This window comes from Capricornis sumatraensis, chromosome 13 (genome assembly GCF_032405125.1).
Source record: "Capricornis sumatraensis isolate serow.1 chromosome 13, serow.2, whole genome shotgun sequence".
Lineage (NCBI taxonomy): Eukaryota > Metazoa > Chordata > Mammalia > Artiodactyla > Bovidae > Capricornis > Capricornis sumatraensis.
Window position 1 is genome coordinate 78,409,630 of NC_091081.1, and position 21,051 is coordinate 78,430,680.

At 39.8% G+C, this 21,051-nt stretch overlaps 1 non-coding gene and 1 pseudogene across 1 annotated transcript; both read right to left on the reverse strand.

Annotated features, from left to right (window-relative positions):
• Nucleotides 1-2,096: 2,096 nt before the first annotated feature.
• LOC138089803 (small ribosomal subunit protein eS6 pseudogene) lies at nucleotides 2,097-2,846 on the reverse strand (annotated as a pseudogene).
• Nucleotides 2,847-5,442: 2,596 nt separating this feature from the next.
• TRNAS-GGA (transfer RNA serine (anticodon GGA)) lies at nucleotides 5,443-5,515 on the reverse strand. The gene has a single exon. It is a non-coding gene; the product is annotated as a tRNA-Ser (tRNA).
• Nucleotides 5,516-21,051: the final 15,536 nt, after the last annotated feature.

The window sequence follows — 21,051 nt, forward strand, 5'->3', positions numbered from 1 at the left end:
ATTTTGAGAGTCTTAATTAGCATAGGGCTTTTTCTTCTTGTTGAGTCAATGATTGCTGCCAGGCCTCCATATCCTTAGGCACCTGGGAATATATTAATCAATGTATTTGGAATATAGAAAAGGAAATATAGTAGTTTTAAGGTTAGCAATACTAGACTTTTTGAATTAATGAATTTTCTCTTTTGTTATAGATCACTGTACTTTGTCATGAATCACTGTGTCCTTGCTATGTGAAAATGTAACTTTATCACTATCTTAAGACTAAATAGATCTTAAGGGGAACATTGGTGAAAGGATTTTCATTTGTTGGGCTGATGTTTGCTGCTAAATCTCCATGCTCCCTGCCCTTATAATGAATATAACTAGCATATAGGAGAAATAAGCATTAACCTTTAAGCATATAGGAGAAATAAGTATTAACCTTTAAGATTAATCATGTTAACCTTGGGTTAAATAGATTCCTTTCTTGATTGTAACTCACTACACCCTCACCCTATAGGAATGTAACTTTATTTGGAGGGTGGTGCCTGGTTGAAGAAAAAACACCCTTGGAAAAATAAGTTTTTTGGTTATCAGAAAGAAAGCATCATAAAATGTCAGTGGGTCTCATGGCCAGAAGATGATGTAATATTCCTAAGACCTTTCTTTTACATTTATGTGAAGCACCTGATTTTGATAAAGATCAGGACTGCTGACCCCCACGTAACTCTGTATTCATCCCTATATGTAACAAAAGGTATATAAGCAAACCCCAAAATAAAGAAATTGGATCAGTTTCCAGAAAGACTGATTCCCCCATGTCGTTCTTTCTTGCTCCCTGTTTTTCTGGCTGAATTCCCATCTGGAGCATGGATGCTATTTCACATAATCCAAGTTATTCAGCCCCTTTTCTCCACTAATCTTCCTACTACACTATCCGTTTCTAATCTCTCTATATATCTGTGATTAAATATGTATTTTTCCAAGGACGCTGATGCCGTCCCCACCTTCGAATCACCCTGGATCCACCGAGGCTGGACCCCAGCAGCTCCTTGGAAGAAAAGCTATGACCAACCTAGTCAGCATACTAAAAAGCAGAGACATTACCAACAAACGTCTGTCTAGTTATAGCTATGGTTTTTCCAGTAGTCACATATGGATGTGAGAGTTAGACCATAAAGAAAGCTGAGTGCCGAAAAATTGATGCTTTTGAACTGTGGTGTTGGAGAAGACTCTTGAGAGACTCTTGGACTGCAAGGAGATCAAACCAGTCAATCCAAGAAAATGAGTCCTGAATATTCATTGGAAGGACTGATGACAAAGTTGAAACTCCAATCATTTGGCCACCTGATGCCAAGAGCTGACTCATTGGAAAAGACCCTGATGCTGGGCAAGATTGAAAGCAGGAGGAGAAGGGGACGACAGAAGATGAGAAGGTTGGGTGGCATCACTGACTCAATGGACATGAGTTTGAGCAAGCTCCTGGAGTTGGTGATGTACTGAGAAACCTGGTCTGCTACAGTCCACGGGGTCATGAAGAGTCTGACATGACTGAGTGACTGAGCTGACTGACTGCCAGGTGAAGCTACTGAGACTCACAGAGACTGGGCACCTTGCCTAAGATCCTCAAACCCAGGCAGGCTAACTACACCACTTCATCTGTCTCTCAAAGTCTAAATAGCAACCTCCAAATTCCTGAGCCAGTGGCCTCTATCCTAACTGCCAGAAGTCAGGAGAAGCACATACACGAACTTTTTGGCTTCCTAAACTTACACATGGCTGACTGTTGATTTTCCAACATGTGAAGGGAGGTCAAATGCTGGCAGGGAAAGTTTTACAAACACCACTCCAAAGACTACAGAGAGAAACATAAAAAGCAAAATAAGTGAAACATCCAAACTTGGGAAGAAATATCCTGATTATTCTCAGATTGTAATTTTCTGTTTAGCTATATTCTGCATGCTTCTTTCTGCCTAAGAATACCTCAATATTTTGTTATGTTTATGGAAAAACAAATTGAAGTCATGTATGACACTCTTCCTTTCGGCTCTCTCTCTCTCTCTTTTTTTTTTTTTTTTTGGTGTCTGGTCTGCTTTATTTGTCACTCTCAGAACACCTCATTTTTGACTGGACTCAGACTTGGAAGTAGAAGCTCTCAGGGAGGACAGCCTCCGTCTCTTGGTGATCTGCTCCTGCCGTTTTTCTTTGGCCTCCTTCATTCTCTTGGCCAAAAGTTTAGCATATTCTGCAGCCTCTTCTTTATTTTTCTTAGTACACTGTTTCTTCAGAGCAATACACCGGCGTTTGTGTGGCAGAACTCAGGGAGTCACGAGACGCTGAATCTTGGGTGCTTTAGTCCTAGGTTTCTTACCGTCTTTGTTTAGGGGCTTTCACACAACATATTGGCGGACATCATCTTCTTTAGAGAGATTGAAAAGTTTGCGGATTCTGCTAGCTCTTTTGGGACCCAGGCGATGAGGCACTGTAGTATCAGTGAGTCCAGGAATATCCTTCTCCCCTTTTTTCACGATGACCAAATTGAGAACACTCAGATTGGCATCCACAATGCAACCCCGCACAGATTTGCGCTTTCTCTCTCCAGTCCTCCTTGGTCTGTAACAGGAATGCCCCTTACTCAGAAGCAGGTGAACTCGGCCATGGGTCAAGACACCCTGCTTCATGGGGAAACCCTGCTTATCATTCCCGCCACTGATTCGGACCACATAACCCTTCCATTCTTCACCCAGAGCGTCAGCAGCAACTTCTGTGGCCATACGCTTCTCGTAGAAGGTACGAAGTTTTCGTTCATCGTCCACTTCAATGAGCTTCTCGCAGCCAGTGGCCGGGAAAGAGATGTTCAGCTTCATTCTGAAGCGGCCGACAGCCTCCGAGGCGCCACGAAAAAGAGCTTGGCTCTCTTTAAATTATGCCAAGATAATTCTGGTAAAAATAGCTATCTAGTTTGACTATTCAAATCAATGGAGATAAAAGTGTCCTTATTCCATCCTACTTCTCAAATATCTGAATGATTTTCAAGAAATCATATATGCAAGCATGAGCTCAGAGGTGATCTTATTAAACACAAAAGAAAGAACAATGACCAAAACCAAAGAAGCTTATACGTTTATTCTCCCCTATATGTTTGGCTCTGGAGTGGAAGGAAAGAATGACCATTTTATGGAGGCAAAGTTAAACCAGCCAAGTTGAAGTCATATTTTCTAAGAGACATAGTTAAATAGCTCTGACCAGAACTTGCTTTTGTCTCTCTGCTTAGTATTTTGCCCTGAATCTATGGACTGTTTCAGTTTATATTCTAATACTAGCACAGAAATGACCCAAACTGTCAGTGTTCACACAGATCAACCCTATTTGTTCCCACATATAGAGAAAAAGAAATTGTGTAATTCCCAAATTACTGGTTGAATTTTTGTAAGCAACATACAACATATAGGATATTGATGTGTTTTGATAGAAGAGATAGGGAATGCAAGAAATATCAAGGGAAATTTTAAACCCTTTAGAAAAACGGAGCCCTATTCCAAATCACAAGGACAGAATTTCAAAGAAAATGTTGTCTTCTTGGACTAAATTATATACATAGGTATCCAAAGTATATATGTGCTAAGTCACTTCAGTCGTGTTCAGCTCTTTGCGACTCCATTGACTGTAGCCAACCAGGCTCCTCTGTCCATGGGATTCTCCAGGTAAGAATACTGGAGTGGGTTGTTATGTCCTCTTCTAGGGGATCTTCCTGACCCAGGGATCAAACCCAAGTCTCCTGTGGCTCCTGCACTGCTGCTGGATTCTTTACCACTGAGCCACAAGGGAAGCCCCATCCTAAGTATATAAGTACTCAGTATTCTGCTTACAGAAGAAAGTCTGCTTGGCAAAAATCCCAACTGTAAACTTACAAGGACATGTGCCACAGGAGCTGGCTTAGCTAAGTTAGGAACACAATTCAGAAAGAATTCTGCTTCATATTTTCCTTTTCCACATTTTGCAGACCATCTATCCTCAATTTCCTGAAATGTCATTACTCTCCACTTCATTAATAACAGATAAAGAACAAGTTTTGAAATCAGTGACAAATAGTCTTCATTTGATTTTTTTTAAAAACCCATAGTTACCTTTAAAGGTCGTTTTGATTTTAAGCCGAGAGCCAGTGACTTTTCGAGAAGTTTCCTGTTTTCTTTTTAGAAGAAAAACAGCCAGCATGAATGATAAGAATTTGTGGCGAATTCTAAACATAAAGCCTTTTGCATTTAAATATTTCCACAGATTTTAGTTCTCACCACAGGACTCTTGGCCTTCAAAACTTCAATTCTTTTTCTAATTCCACAAATATGAATTTCCCTGAATCTGCTTCTTGAGAGATTTCCAATAGCCAAAATGGGCAATTGACTTTATTGTTTTTCTAATCACATGGACAGTTAGGACAAAGGAATTTCATTCATATCTGACTGTTCCTAATATTTGTTTTTCATTTAGAAGGATAGGTATTCTGGAAGGAAGTTTTTAGTGACTGGGAGAGACATAATGTTATTTCTATTTAAACTGACGTTCACTAAGAAAATTCCTACCGAGTTAAACCTGACAAGGATGTATTCTGAAAAGCCATGGTTACCTTCCACGAAGTAAAACTCAAAAGGTCAAAAATGTACTCAGAAAAACTCTAGTTTTTTTTTTTTATAATTATAATCATTCATAAACTTAATCTCTTTGTAATTTAACAGGAAGCACTTTCTGAGGAAATACATTCCAAGAACTTATTCTTCACGTAGAAAAATCATTTTTGTTTGTCCTAAAATGACACAGTTGAGCTTTTCAAGCAGCCCCTAAATCTTTCTAATATTTGAAAACTTATTTCAAGTAATTTATTCACAAGGCAATACATTTTACCCTCTCTTAGGAAGATTGATGAATTAAATGATTTTTATCTTCTCTCCCTATTTTCTGTATCTTTATACATTCCTATAAACCAATGGGCTGCCCTGGTGTCTCAGTGGCAAAGAATCCATGTGCCAACGAAGGTGACGCGGGTTCAATCCCTGGGTTGGGAAGATCCCCTGGAGGAGGAAATGGCAACCTACTCCAGTATTCTTGCCTGGAGAATTCCATGGACAGAGGAGCCTAGTGGGCTACAGTCCATGGGATTGCAAAAGAGTCAGACATGACTTAGCAACTAAAAAAATACCAAATAAATCCATCCATACTTTGTTTTAAGCCTAAAAGCTAGTAATATGAAGTCTGTAGACCTGTTATCTGATCTTATTGATCCTTGATTTCTTTCTTTTTTTTTTTTTTTAAATTTGACTGTGCCATTTGGAATCTTATTTCCCTGACCAGGGATCAAACCTACAGCTGCTGCATTTGAAGCACAGAGTCCAGGGAAGTCCCCATCCTTGATTTTTTTAATCAGTGAAATGAAAAGATTGGCTAGAGCCATTTCCTTCTCCAGGGGATCTTCCTGACTCAGGGATCGAACCCGGGTCTCCTGCATTCCAGGCAGATGCTTTAACCTCTGAGCCACCAGGGAAGCCCTCTAAAGTAACTTACAATGGTTAAACTAAAGTTTCAGTGAAAGCTCAAACTTATTCACAATGAGATCTACTTCAGTCCTACATTGACTTGAAAAACCAACCAACCAACAAACAAAAAAAACGCACAATGTTAAGAGCTGTAAGTTGAGTCTATTCAGTGTCTTACGGAGGACTACAGCCCAGGAGACAGCCTCTCAGAGAGCTTGGAGAAACTGTTCCAAAGAGGTAAGTGTAAGAGTCAGCATATGTGTGATTTTGGAGAAGCGGGTACATGCAATCAAGCACACATCTAACAGGTTCCTGCCAGTCACAAGTGACAGATACCTTTGTTCTTGCTGTTCAGTCGCTCAGTCGTGTTGACTCTGTGCAGCCCCATGGACTGCAGCACACCAGGCCTCCCTGTCTTTCCTGCGTATGGGAAGATGCAAGAAACCAGGTTCATGAACCATGTCTCATGAAAATATGTAACTTTTTGAAGGCCTGTTCTGCCGGTTTTCCCAGAGTACAGAGTGCCTCATTCCTGATCTCTGTCCTGAATTCCTTTCAGGGTGTGTTGAAGGTCAGCGACTGCTCTGGCTAATGACTTAATTCTTGTAGAACTAGGTGGCAGCAGTGACCTTCTTTAGCTAGCACACTGGCACAAAAACAGCAAACCCCAATCAAGGTCACTTGGGTAGACACAAATCCAAAATGTTTTACTTAATTGAATTATCCATTTTTACTTCAAATTCATTAATTTTGTTCAGTGAAACTTAGCAAAATGATAGAGAACGTTAACAATTTTTCTTCTGTCTTTGGCCCTGAAATCTGTGTATTGAAATTTACTATCTTTCCATGGTGGTATCCTTTCAATGCCCCCATTTAGGCAAAGTTGAAAGTTGCTGAAACTTTCTGATGATCTGGCTTACAAAATGACCTCTTTCATATGGAAAACATCCTAAATACATCAATTAGAATTACTTTATCCAATATGTTAAACACTGAGTCTTTTGCAAGAAATATTTATTTTGAGAAGTGCAGTAAAGTTCAACCTCAAATGATGCAAATTACATTTTTCCCACCATAATATTAAGATATTTTTAAGGATATAATGGAAAACAATGCTTATATGGTTTGCAATCTACTAGGTAGTGCTTTCAATATTTCATAACCTTCAAGGGCACACTGATCTAGTTCTTACTAGATTCAAGATTTTTCCTTCTAAAAGACATTGTTGGTTCTATAAACATCACTTATATGATAACTAAATTCATGACAGTGGGCATATCAACAGCAAAGTAATCATCTGATATGGCAGCAAATTTAAGTTAAGATCTCACAAATTATACCAAAATAAATTTCATGTGGATCAAAGAATTAAATGTAACTGAAGAGAGAAAAAATCTTAAAACACAGTGAAGGTCTTTTAAAATATGACTCAAATATAGAAACCAGTGAAGAGTTGCTAATTTTGGCTACATGAAAGTAATATTAATCTGGAAAATAATTGCAATTCTTGTCACTGACAAAGAGCTCATTTTCCTAATATATAAAGATATCCCAGAATCAATAAGAAAAAAACAAAACAATAGAAAAATAGGTTAAAAACGTTCCCAGATAGATCACAGAAAGAAAAATATAAATAGCTTTTCAGCATAGGGAAAAGTAGGCTATCTCACTTGAAATAAAGGAAATGCTAATTCAGCTTTTGCTATTGTTCACTCGCTAAGTCATGTCCAACTCCTTTCAACCCCAAGGTCTGCAGCACACCAGGCTCCCCTGTCCTTCACTATCTCCCAGAGTCTGCTCAAACTCATGTCCATTGAGTTGGTGATGCTATCCAACCATCCCATCTTCTGTTGCCCCCTTCTCCTACTGCCCTCAATCTTTCCCAGCATCAAGGTCTTTTCCAAGAAGTCAGCTCTTTGCATGAGGTAGCCAAAGTATTGGAGCTTCAGCTTCACCATCAGTCGTTCCAGTGAATATTCAGGGTTGATTCCCTTTAGGATTGACTTTTTTTGATCTCCTGTCTGTTGGGAGCCAGCGTGAGGAACTCCGCCCATGGCAAAGGTCATGAGGAAGGAAGTTTGGCATATGCAAAGGCGTGATCAAGCCTCAGGAAACCCCCTGTTCCAGAGCATCTACCCCCAAAACCAGAGTACTTTACGGGGAGCTCTCCCCCATAACCCATTTCTCACAGAGAAGGTGTTAACTTGCAGCTCCAGTTAATAAAAATTCCTGGGCGTGACAAAAGTGTTTCAACTTAAGAACTCTGAAGGTTCTCTGGCCTGCCTGATCAGGTTCATCAGGCCACATGTGATTGTTTACAGCCTCCCAACCTTGAGAGGCATGAGATGTTTTAAAACTTTCTAAGTACAGACTCTTTTGAGAAGATTAGAAGATCATTAGTATAGTATTAGTGGGTTGATTAGGAATTATATTGGTGAAGGGTTTTTTCATTTGTCCTACCAATAATCACTGCTAACTCCCTGCCCTGGGTGTGACAAGGATGTCTCAGGTCAAACCTCTCTGCTGACAGACTAGCTTGTTTGACAACCTCTCAATCATAAACAGCACAAAGAGTTTGGAGTATTAGCGTAAGGCTTTTTTCATTAATGAGTCAATGATTGCCATCAGGCCTCCATATCCTTAGGCACCTGGGAATATATTAATCAATGTATTTGGAATATAGAAAAGGAAATATCATAGTTTTTTGATGTTAGCAATACTAGACTTTTTGAGTTAATGAATTTTCTCTTTTGTTATAGATCACTCTTTTGTTATAAATCACTATAAATCACTATGCTATGTAACAATGTAACTTTATCACTATCTTAAGACAAAATAGATCTTAAGGGGAACATTGGTGAATGGTTTACATTTGTTGAGCCAATATTTGCTGCTAAATCTCCATATTCCTGCCCTTATAATGAATATAACTAGCATATAAGAGAAATAAGTATTAACCTTTAAGATCAATCATGTTAAACCTTAGGTTAAGTAAATTCCTTGCTTGATTGTAACTCACTACACTCTCACCCTATAGGAATGCAACTTTATTTGGAGGGTGGCACCTGATTTAAGAAAAAATCACCCCTGGAAAAATAAGTTTTCTGGTTAACTGACCAGTATCAGAATGGGCCATAAAATGTCAGCAGACCTCATGGCCAGGAGATGATGAAACTCATAAGACCTTTGTATAATTTTATATGAAGCACCTGATTGTGACAAGGGTCAGGTCTGCTGACCCCCACGTGACTCTGTATTCATCCCTATGTATAACAAAAAGGTATATAAACAAATCTGAAAAATAAAGAAATTGGATCAGTTTCTGGAGAGACTGATTCCCCCATGTCTTTTCTTTCTTGCTCCCCGCTTTCCTGGCTGAATTCCCATCTGAAATGTGGGTACTCACCAAGCCTGCTAATTCTGCCTGGGCTTCTGAGATCGGACCAGGGAGGCCTCAGTGCCTCCTCTCCTTCGGGAGAATGGAAAGACGCCTGTGGCCTACGTAGGTGATGATTAGTATTCCACGTAAACCAGTTATTCAGTCTCTTTTCTCCATTAATTCTCCTACTACACTATCTGTTTCTAATCTCCCTCTATATCTGTAATTAAATAAGATTTTTCCAGGACTCCAATTCAGTCCCCACCTTCGAATTACCCTGGATCCACCAGGGCTGGACCCCGGCACCTGTCCAAGGGACTATCAAGGTCTTCTCCAGCACCACAGTTTGAAAACATCAATTCTCTGGCAGTCAACCTTCTTTATGGTCCAAATCTCACATCCATACATGACTACTGGAAAAACCATAGCTTTGACTATATGGACCTTTCTTGTGAAAGTGATGTCTGCTTTTTAATATGCTGCCTAGGTTTGTTATAGTTTTCCTTCCAAAGAACAAGCATCTTCCAATTTCATGTTTGCAGAAATCATCCGCAGTGATTTTGGACCCCAAGAAAACAAAATCTGTCACTATTTCTCCACTTTTTCCCCTTCTATTGGCCATGAAGTGATAGGATTGGATGCTATGATATTAGTGTTTTTTTGTTTTTGTTTTTGTTTTTTAGTAAAAAAGGATTTTTATTTATTTATTTTTATTTATTTATTGGAGGCTAATTACTTTACAATATTTTATTGGTTTTGCCATACATTGACATGAATCTGCCAGGGGTGCACATGTGTTCCCCATCCTGAATCCCCCTCCATGTTGAGTTTCAAGCCAGCTTTTTCACTCTCCTCTTTCACCTTCATCAAGAGGCTCTCTAGTTCCTCTTCATTTTCTGCCATAAAAGTGATGTCATCTCATGATTCTCTACATAGAAAACCCTAAAGACACCACCAGAAAATTACTAGAGCTAATCAATGAATACAGTAAAGTTGCAGGATATAAAATTAATACAGAAATCTCTTGCATCCCTGTACACTAACAATGAGAAAACAGAGAAATTAAGGAAACAATTCCATTCACCATTACAATGAAAAGAATAAAATACTTAGGAATAAATCTACCTAAAGAAACAAAGAGTCAGACACTACTGAGCGAATTCACTCATTCACTCACTCAAAGAAACAAAAGACTCATATATAAAAAACTATAAAACACTGGTGAAAGAAATCAAAGATGACACAAATAGATGGAGAAATATACCATGTTCATGGATCAGAAGAATCAATATAGTGAAAATGAGTATACTACTCAAAGCAATCTATAGATTCAATACAATCCCTATCAAGCTACCAAAGGTATTTTTCACAGAACTAGAACAAATAAATTCACAATATGTATGGAAATACAAAAAACCTTGAATAGCCAAAGCAATCTTGAGAAAGAAGAATGGAACTGGAGGAATCAACCCGCTTGACTTCAGACTATACTACAAAGCTACAGTCATCAGAGAGTATGGTACTGGTTCAAAGACAGAAATATAGATCAATGGAATAAAATAGAAAGCCCAGAGATAAATCCATGCACCTATGGACACCTTATCTTTGACAAAGGAGGCAAAAATATACAATGGAGAAAAGGCAATCTCTTTAACAAATGGTGCTGGGGAAACTGGTCAACCACCTGTAAAAGAATGAAACTAAAACACTTTCTAACACCATACACAAAAATAAACTCTAAATGGATTAAAGCTCTAAATGTAAGACCAGAAACTATAAAACTCCTAGAGGAAAACATAGGCAAAACACTCTCTGACATAAATCACAGCAGGATCCTCTATGACCCACCTTCCAGAGTAATGGAAATAAAAGCAAAAATAAATAAGTGGGACCTAATTAAACTTAAAAGCTTTTGCACAACATGGGAAACTAAAAGCAAGGTGAAAAGACAGCCTTCAGAATGGGAGGAAATAATAGCAAATGAAGCAACTGACAAAGAATTAATCTCAAAAATATATAAGCAGCTCATGCAGCTCAATACCAGAAAAATAGAAGACCCAATCAAAAAATGAGCCAAAGAACTAAACAGACATTTCTCCAAAGAAGACATACAGATGGCTAACAAACAGGAGAAAAGATGCTCAATATTATCAGAGCAATGCAAATCAAAACCACAATGAGGTACCATCTCATGCTGGTCAGAAAGACTGCTATCAAAAGTTCTACAAACAATAAATTCTGGAGAGGGTGTGGAGAAAAGGGAACACTCTTACATTGTTGGTGGGAGTGCAAACTAGTACAACCACTATGGAGATCAGTGTGAAGATTCCTTAAAAAACTGGAAATAGAACTGCCATAAGACCCAGCAATACCACTGCTGGGCATACACCAAGGAAACCAGTACTGAAAGAGATACATGTACCCCAATTTTCATTGTAGCACTGTTTACAATAGCCAGGACATGGAAGCAACCTAGATGTCCATCAGCAGACGAATGGATAAAAAATGCTATGCTATGCTAAGTTACTTCAGTCATGTCCAACTCTGTGTGACCCCATAGATGGCAGCCCATCAGGTTCCCCCGTCCCTGGGACTCTCCAGGGAAGAACACTGGAGTGGGTTGCCATTTCCTTCTCCAATGCATGAAAGTGAGAAGTGAAAGTGAATTTGCTCGGTTGTGTCCGACCCTCAGCGATCCCATGGACTGCAGCCTACCAGGCTCCTCCATCCACGGGATTTTCCAGGCAAGAGTACTGGAGTGGGGTGCCATTGCCTTCTCCGATAGCTATGGTACATATACACAGTGGAATATTACTCAGCTGTTAAAAAGAATCAGTTCTAACAAGGTGGATGAAACTGGAGCCTATTATACAGAGTGAAATAAGTCAGAAAGAAAAACACCAATACAGTATATTAACGCATATATATGGAATTTAGAAAAATGGTAACGATGACCTTATATGTGAGATAGCAAAAGAGACACAAAGAACAGATTTTCAGACTCTGTGGGATGATTTGAGAGAATAGCCTTGAAACATGTATATTACCATATGTGAAATAGATCACCAGTCCAAGTTCAATGCATGAAACAGGGCACTCAAAGCCAGTGCACTGGGACCACCCTGAGGGATGGGATGGGGAGGCAGGTGGGAGGGGGTTCAGGATGGGGGGCACATGTACACCCATGGCTGATTCATGTCAATGTTGGCAAAAATCTCTACAATGTTGTAAAGAAATTAGCCTCCAATTAAAATAAATTAATTTTTTAAAGTGATGTCTTCTGCATAAATAAGGGTGTCAATATTTCTCCCAGCCAACTTGATCCCAGCCTGTGATTCATTCAGCACAGCATTTCTCATGATGTACTCTGCATATAAGTTAAATAAGCAGAGTGAAAATATACAACCCTGTTGTACTCCTTTCCTAATTTTTACCTGTCCATTGTTCCATGTCCTATTTGACTTATTGCCTCTTGACCCAAATACAGGTTTCTCAGGAGGCATGTAAGGTGATCTGGTACTCCCATATCTTTAAGAATTTTCCACAGTTTGTTGTGATCCACACAGTCAAAGGCTTTAATGTAGTCAATGAAGCAGAAGTAGATGTTTTTCTGAAATTCCCTTGCTCTCTCCATGAGCCAATGAATGTTGGCAGCTTGATCTCTGGTTCCTTTGCCTCTTCAAAACTCAGTTTGTACATCTGAAAGTTCTCAGTTCATGTACTGCTGAAGTCTAGCTTGAAGGATTTTGAGCATTATCTTGCTAGCATGTGAAATGAAAGCAGTTTTACAGTAGTTTGAACATTGTTTAGCATTGCCCTTCTTTGGGATTGAATTTGAAAAAAAAACTGACTTTTTTCCAGTCCTGCGGTCACTGCTGAGTTTTCCAAATTTGCTGACATATTGAGTGTAGCTATTTAAGCATCATTTTTAGGGTTTTAAGTAGCTCAGCTGGAATTTCATCACCTCTACTAGTTTTGTTGATAGTAATGCTTCCTAAGGCCCACTTGACTTCACATCCCAGGATGTCTGGCTCTAGATGAGTGATTATACCATTGTGGTAATCTCAGTCATTAAGACCTTTCCTATATAGCTCTGTATATTCTTGTGACCTCTTCTTAATATCTTCTGCTTCTATTAGGTCTTTCCCTTTCTGTCCTTTATTGTGCCCATGCTTGCTTGAAATGTTCCCTTGATATCTCAGTTTTTCTGGAAAGATCTCTAGTTTTTCCCATTCTATTGTTTTCCTCTATTTCTTTTTTTTTTTAATGAGTATCATTGATTTCTTTAATGCATGTCAATAATGATGAAGAACCATTTTACTTTTCCCTGTTTAGACTTCCAACCTTTCATTTTTTTAATTTTTTTTATTTTTGAAGTAAGCCAGAAGGAAAAACACCTCTATTTCTTTGCATTGTTCATTTAAGAAAGGTTTCTAATCTCTCCTTGCTATTCTCTGGAACTCTGCATTCAGTTGGGTATATTGTTCCCTTTCTCCTTTGTCTTTCACTTCTCTTCTTCACTCAGCGATTTGTAAAGCCTCCTCAGACAACCACTTTGCCTTCTTGCTATTCCATTTCTTGGAGGGGGTTTTTGCCCACAGTAGTAAATAAAATGGTCATCAGAATTAAATTCTCCCATTCCCATCCATTTTTAGTTCAGTGATTCCTAAGATATGGATGTTCATTCTTGCTGTCTTCTCTTTGACCATGTCCAGTTTACCTTGATTCATGGACCTAACACTCCAGATTCCTTTGCAACATTGTCCGTTACACAACTGGACTTTACTTTCACACCAGACACATTCACAACTGAGCGTCATGTCTGTTTTGGCCCAGGTGCTTCTTTCTTTCTGGAAAGTGAAAGTGTTAATCGCTCAGTCGAGTCTGACTCTTTGTAACCCTACGGACTATAGCCTGCCAGGCTCCTCTGCCATGTAATTCTCCAGACAGGAATACTGGAGTGGGGTACCATCCCCTTCTCCAGGGGATCTTCCCAACACAGGGATCGAACCCATGTCTCCTGCATTGCAGGTGGATTCTTTACTGTCTGGAGTTATTCGTTATTACCTTCCACCCTTCCCCAGTAGCATTGGAGAAGGCAATGGCAACCCACTCCAGTACTCTTGCCTGGAAAATCCCATGGACAGGGGAGGCCTGGTGGGCTGCAGTCCATGGGATCGTGGAGTCAGACATGACTGAGCGACTTTCCTTTCACTTTTCACTTTCATGCATTGGAGAAGGAAATGGCAACCCTCTCCAGTGTTCTTGCCTGGAGAATCCCAGGGATGGAGAAGCCTGGTGGGCTGCCATCTATGGGGTCACACAGAGTCGGACACGACTGAAGTGACTTAGCAGCAGCAGCTTCCCCAGTAGCATATTGGAAACTTTCTGACCTGGGGGAGTTCATCTTCTGGTATCAAGTCTTTTTGCCTTCTCATATTCTTCACAGGGTTCTCCCAGCAAGAACACTGGAGTGGGTTGCCAATTCCTGCTCCAATGGATCGAGTTGTGTCAGAACTTTTCACTATGACCTGTCCATCTTGGGTGACCCTGCCTGCCATGGCTCATAGCTTCATTGCATGACTCAAAATGAGTTATGCAAGCTCCTTCACCACAACAAGGCTGTGATCCATGAAGGGCAATTCTAATTTTAGTGAGATATTTTTTCCAATCTTGTCAGATTTGTCAAGATGAAAATTTTAATGATTTGGTGTGTTAGTGCATACTTGGACAATAGTGACTTAGTTGTACTTGATGTTTCCATGGAAGGAATTTGGTAGTGACTACTAATATTTAAAATATGCATACCCTTTAACCTAGCCAGTTAGACACACACAGTCTACATATATATTCACACCTCTGTAAGATGATATATTTTAGGCTATTTATTAATTACAGAAAGATATTAAGGCAGGCATGCCATAAAAGTCAATCAAGGGTTGGTTGATTTTAGGGAATTTCTTGGCTGTCCAGTGGTTAGCACTTTGCACTCTCACTGCTGAGGGCTTGGATTCAATCCCAGGGGACTAAAGTCCCTCAAGCATGTGGGATCTTAGTTTACTGACGGGGATTGAACTCATGCCCCCTGCAGTGGAATGGTCAAGTCTTAACCACTAGACCACCAGGGAAGTCCTGAGAGTTGGCTGATTCAAAAAATTTGACACTCCCTGTGTTAGAATGGAATGCTTAAAGAGTTATTTAGAGAAAGACTGAGGAAGCTCCTTATATTCTGATGTGAAGCAAAAAATCAAGATGTATTTTCAGATTAAAAAAAGCAAAGTGCAGAATATCTTTTGGGTGAAAATGAAGGTGGGGGAACCGTACATGTAATTATTTGAATATGCAGTTTATCATTGGAAGGACATCCAAGAAAATGCTAATATACTCCTCTGAAGAGGGGAACTGCGTGGGTGGGGAACAATGTAAGGTGAAACTTTCCCAAAGTTGGAGACCAGCTGAGTACTTATTGCTTGTATAGTAGTGAAACCACACAACTCAGATGGGACTTGAATCCATGACCCAGGACTCCAACCCTGCCAGAACCCAGGTTGGGACTTGAACTGTCTTCTAATTGAGATCACACACCTGGTGTCAGGATGTAATGAAGCTTGGGTTCTTTATGTCTCATCATAGAAAGAATTCAGTCAGAGATTGAAATAGATAGATTAAAAAAAACAATAGATTAAAAAGTAGATTTGTTTAGAGGGAAACACTCTCCACAGACTGACTGTGTGCCATCTCAGAACATAAGAGGCCTCAAAATATGGCATGGTTAGTTTTTATGGGTTGAGTAATTTCATAGGCTAATGAAATTAACCTTCCACATATGAAAGTGAAAATGAAAGTTGCTCAGTCATGTCCAAATCTTTGTGACCCCATGGACTATACAGTCCATGGAATTCTCCAGGCCAGAATATTGGAGTGGATAGCCTTCCCCTTCTCCAGGAGATTTTCCCAACCCAGGGATCGAACCCAGGTCCCCCACATTGCAGGCAGATTCTTTACCAACTGAGCTATCAGGGAAGCCATGTATGTATCTATGTGGGTTACAACAACTACTAATACTTAAAATAGTGGGAATTGGTGATTTATTTCTTTTCTTCTTTCTTTCCTTTTCTTCCTTCTTTCCTTCTTTTCCTGGCCTACTTCTGCTGCTTTCTCCTCCTGCTCTTATTCTCCCTTCTCATCCTCCATCTCCTTTTTCTCTTTCCTTCCCCCAAATGGGGCTTTTCCCATTCATATTTCATGACCATGGGCTTTTCAAGCACTTTATGAGAGGCAAGTACATCCCAGCCTCCAGTGATCTTGCCAGCACTTTCCAGGGAATAGAATGAGGTCTTTATTTTTCCTATGTTTTGAGTACATACTTATCCAATGGTCATGAGATCATTCTTATGTACCTAAAACATTGGATATGGCCAACTGCTATACATACACACACACACACACACACACACACACACATATATATACACATATATATATGTGGGCTTCCCAGGTGGCTCAGGGGTAAAGAATCCAACTGCCAGTGCAAGAGATATCAGTTTGATCACTGAGCTGGGAAGGTCCCATGGAGGAGGAAATGTCAATCCACTCCAGTGTTCTTGCCTGGAAAATCCCATGGACAGAGGAGCTTGGCAGGCTACAGTCTCTGGAATCACACAACTGAGTGACTGAGCCTGCACACACATACAAATACACAGTGAAAACAAAGTCATTAAACAGCAAGTATTAGGAAGTGTTCATATTTAATAACATCAAAATTATATCCACAGCAAAAAGAAGTACAAGAGAAGTTTCTGTCTCTCCCACCCTTGTTCTCTCTCTCTCTCCTTCTGATAAGCTATCGTGAATGAGAAATTTAATTAAAATACGTGTATTTTGTATATGGAAGAGAAAGCAACACAGTTAAAACTTCACCACTGGCTCTGACTCAGCAGGTTAGAAGAACCGAACTTCTGGGTTGTAGTCACTTTTCTCATCATAATATTTCTTCCATCTTCCCACATCAATTCTGAATTGAAAATTCCTAATAACTGTCCAAGTCTCTCCAACAGACACACACACACACATACACAGCTTGCTTCCTACTCTGGAAGTCTTTCTGTGCCCTTGGCTGGAAAGAAGGCAGCAATCAAAGCGTTTCCTTGAATAGTGGAAGCCAAGATAAATCTACTTATTCTGAGAAACAATAGAATTTCCACTGGGACCAAACTCCACGGAGCTGATTAGCATTTCTTTCATACTAATGAAAGCATTTGGCTTAGATGTCAGGTCAGGGGTTAGTAGAGGTGAGTCCATTAGCCATTATATCAAATAAGAACATTCGCATTCAGCTTCCCTGGTGGCTCAGATGGTGAAGAATCCATCTGCAATGTGGGAGACTCAGGTTCGATCCCTGGGTTGGGAAGATCCCCTGTAGGAGGGCATGGCAACCCACTCCAGTATTCTTGCCTGGAGAATCCCCATGGACAGAGGAGCCTCACAGGCTACATGCAGTCCACGGGGCCACAAAGAGTCAGGCATGACTGAGCGACTAAGCACACACACAATTCATATTCAACTAACTTGTGTTTTATTTCTTCAAATGCCCTTTCTCATTCTTAATGATCAGTATTATCTTATCTTGGGCCATATTTTTTGTTTAGTTCTTTCATTTTTCCAGTTTGACACTAAGAGGCTTAATCTAGGACAATCAACAAACCAGACCACCCACCAACAGCCAACTGGTAATATTTTGTTGTATTTTATGTTGTGAGCTTTAATCCATCTTTAGGAGAATTTATATTCTGTTAATGAAAAGACTGAAGTTTCTTGCTATCTTTTCTATTCAACATGTAATCTAAGTGGACTGGAATAGGAATCTAAGAAAATACCAGAAGATGTAATCTGTTCTTGGGAGTGGGGGGAGAGGAGGTTAGATAACTAACTTTGTTTATGCATCCTGTACCAGGTAATTAAAGCTTTTATCTTCTTCTCCATGAAGACGGTACTTCAAACAGAACCAAGTGCAGTTTATCTGGGTTTGCTGTTCTTGTGGGTTCTGTGAGTTTCAGAATTATATCACATTTCCTCCATTTATATTTTTTCATCTTGAGTGTCTGTTCATTATTGTTCCCCTGGCCATCTAACCACAAGTACTCAACCTTAATATCAAACCTCTGATGCCAGCAGTTACCAGTGCTTCATTTTATCCTTCTTCATTCTCTTTTAAGACATTTATTTCCCATCCCCTTCTACCCTGGATTCATCTCTTGCCCAGGTCTCACATTCCTGACTTCAAAACTTGACCTCCTTATCTTCTGCTGACTTGCTTCACCTTTTTAACCAACCTCCAAATTCCTGTCTGGGTTTATAGACCTGTGCTTTCCTTTGATCTTTTGAACTCTACACGTTTCCTTCATTTTTGGCATCCATCGTTACCTCCTGTGAGATTCATCCTTGGGCAATCAGGGAATCAGGAAATACCCATCTCAGGAACTTGTTTTGAAAGGAGCAGTCTATACTCACCTTTACACTGAAGTCTGTGTTCACTGAGACCCAGTATAAACATTAGGTTCATTATTGTATCTCCAGCATCCTATACAATGTTGCACCTATTAGATTCTCAACCAAAAATTTATCCACTGAATGAATTTCAGACATAACAACAAAAGCTCTTTCTGCCATTTGCTCACAGAGTTAAGCCTATGATTCTAATTTGTTGATAAGATTCAGGTTACTGTCCCTGACATTTATTTTTCTGCTTTGTGAACATAGCTACATTGGGTGGCACAAAATCAAACACAGTGGATTCCATGGATTCAACTAGACCTCATTAAATGAAATTCCATCAAGAAAACTGTCTGATGGAAACCATGACACTCCTCTGAGGCTGCAATAAACTTCTAAGATTCTCAAACTAATAGCAAGTAAGAAAATAAGAAAAGGCTCAGAATATTGGCTTAAAGATAATCAAAAAAATTTAAAATAAGATTCATAATTTATCTGGGATGCTGTGAGAAGGCCTATTATTTTCTTTCCCTAAAGGCTCTATTTTCTTAAACCAGCTTTCATAAGTTTCTAAACTATGGCACCAAACATTCCTTGTCTGAGACAAGGATGTGTAAGAAAATATATTGCTATGGAAAGAATTTTTTTGATCCTTTCAGGAATGACTTGTCAAAGCAGCATCAGTTCAGTTCAGTTCAGTTCGGTCACTCAGTCATGTCCATCTCTTTGTGACCCTATGAATCAGAGCACACCAGGCCTCCCTGTCCATCACCAACTCCCCGAGTTTACTCAGACTCATGTCCATCAAGTCGGTGATGCCATCCAGCTATCTCATCCTCTGTCGTCCCCTTCTCCTCCTGCCCACAATCCCTCCCAGCATCAGGGTCTTTTCCAATGAGTCAACTCTTTGCATGAGGTGGCCAAAGTTTTGGAGTTTCAGCTTTACCATCAGTCCTTCCAATGAACACCCAGGACTGGTCTCCTTTAGAATGGACTGGTTGGATCTCCTTGCAGTCTAAGGGACTCTCAAGAGTCTTCTCCAACACCATAGTTCAAAAGCATCAATTCTTTGGTGTTCAGCTTTCTTCACAGTCCAACTCTCACATCCATACATGACCACTGGAAAAACTATAGCCTTGACCTTTGTTGGCAAAGTAATGTCTCTGCTTTTGAATATACTATCTAGGTTGGTCATAACTTTCCTTCCAAGGAGTAAGCGTTTTTTAATTTCATGGCTGCAATCACCATCTGCAGTGATTTTGGAGCCCCCCAAAATAAAGTCTGACACTGTTTCTACTGTTTCCCCATCTATTTCCCATGAAGTGATGGGACCAGATGCCATAATCTTAGTTTTCTGAATGTTGAGCTTTAGGCCAACTTTTTCACTCTCCTCTTTCACTTTCATCAAGAGGCTCTTTAGTTACTCTTCACTTTCTGCCATAAGGGTGGTGTTGTCTGCATATCTGAGGTGACTGATATTTCTTCTGGCAACCTTGATTCCAGCTTGTGATTCATCCAGCCCAGCGTTTCTCATGATGTGCTCTGCAGAGAAGTTAAATAAGCAGGGTGACAATACACAGCCTTGACGTACTCCTTTTCCCATCTGGAACCAGTCTGTTGTTCCATGTCCAGTTCTAACTGTTGCTTCCTGGCCTGCATACAGATTCCTCAAGAGGCTGGTAATCCTCAGGTGATCTGGTATTTCCATCTCCTTCAGAATTCTCCCACAGTTTCTTGTGATCCACACAGTCAAAGGCTTTGGCATAGTCAATAAAGCAGAAATAGATGTTTTTCTGGAACTCTCTTGCTCTTTCAATGATCCAGTGGATGCTGGCAATTTGATCTCTGGTTCCTCTGCCTTTTCTAAATCCAGCTTGAACATCAGGAAGTTCATGGTTCACATATTGCTGAAGCCTGGCTTAGAGAGTTTTGAGCATTACTTTACTAGCGTGTGAGATGAGTGCAATTGTGTGGTAGTTTGAGCATTCTTTGGCATTGCCTTTCTTTGGGATTGGAATGAAAACTGACCCTTTCCAGTCCTGTGGCCACTGATGAGTTTTCCAAATTTGCTGGCATATTAAGTGCAGCACTTTCACAGTATCATCTTTTAGGATTTGAAATAGCTCAACTGGAATTCCATCACCTCCACTAGCTTTGTTCGTAGTGATGCTTTCTAAGGCCCACTTGACTTCACATTCCAGGATGTCTGGCTCTAGATGAGTGATCACCATCGTGATTATCTTGATTGTGAAGATCTTTTTTGTACAGTTCTTCTGTGTATTCTTGCCACCTCTTCTTAATATTTTCTGCTTCTGTTAGGTCCATACCATTTCCGTCCTTTATCGAGCCCATCTTTGCATGAAATGTTCCCTTGGGATCTCTAATTTTCTTGAAGAGATCTCTAGTCTTTCCCATTCTATTGTTTTCCTCTATTTCTTTGCATTGATCACTGAGGAAGGCTTTCTTATCTCTCCTTGCTATTCTTTGGAACTCTGCATTCAGATGCTTATATCTTTCCTTTTCTCCTTTGCTTTTTGCTTCTCTTCTTTTCAGAGCTATTTGTAAGGACTCCCCAGACAGCCATTTTGCTTTTTTGCATTTCTTTTTCTTGGAGATGGTCTTGATCCCTGTCTTCTGTACAATGTCATGAAGAACCTCCATCCATAGTTCATC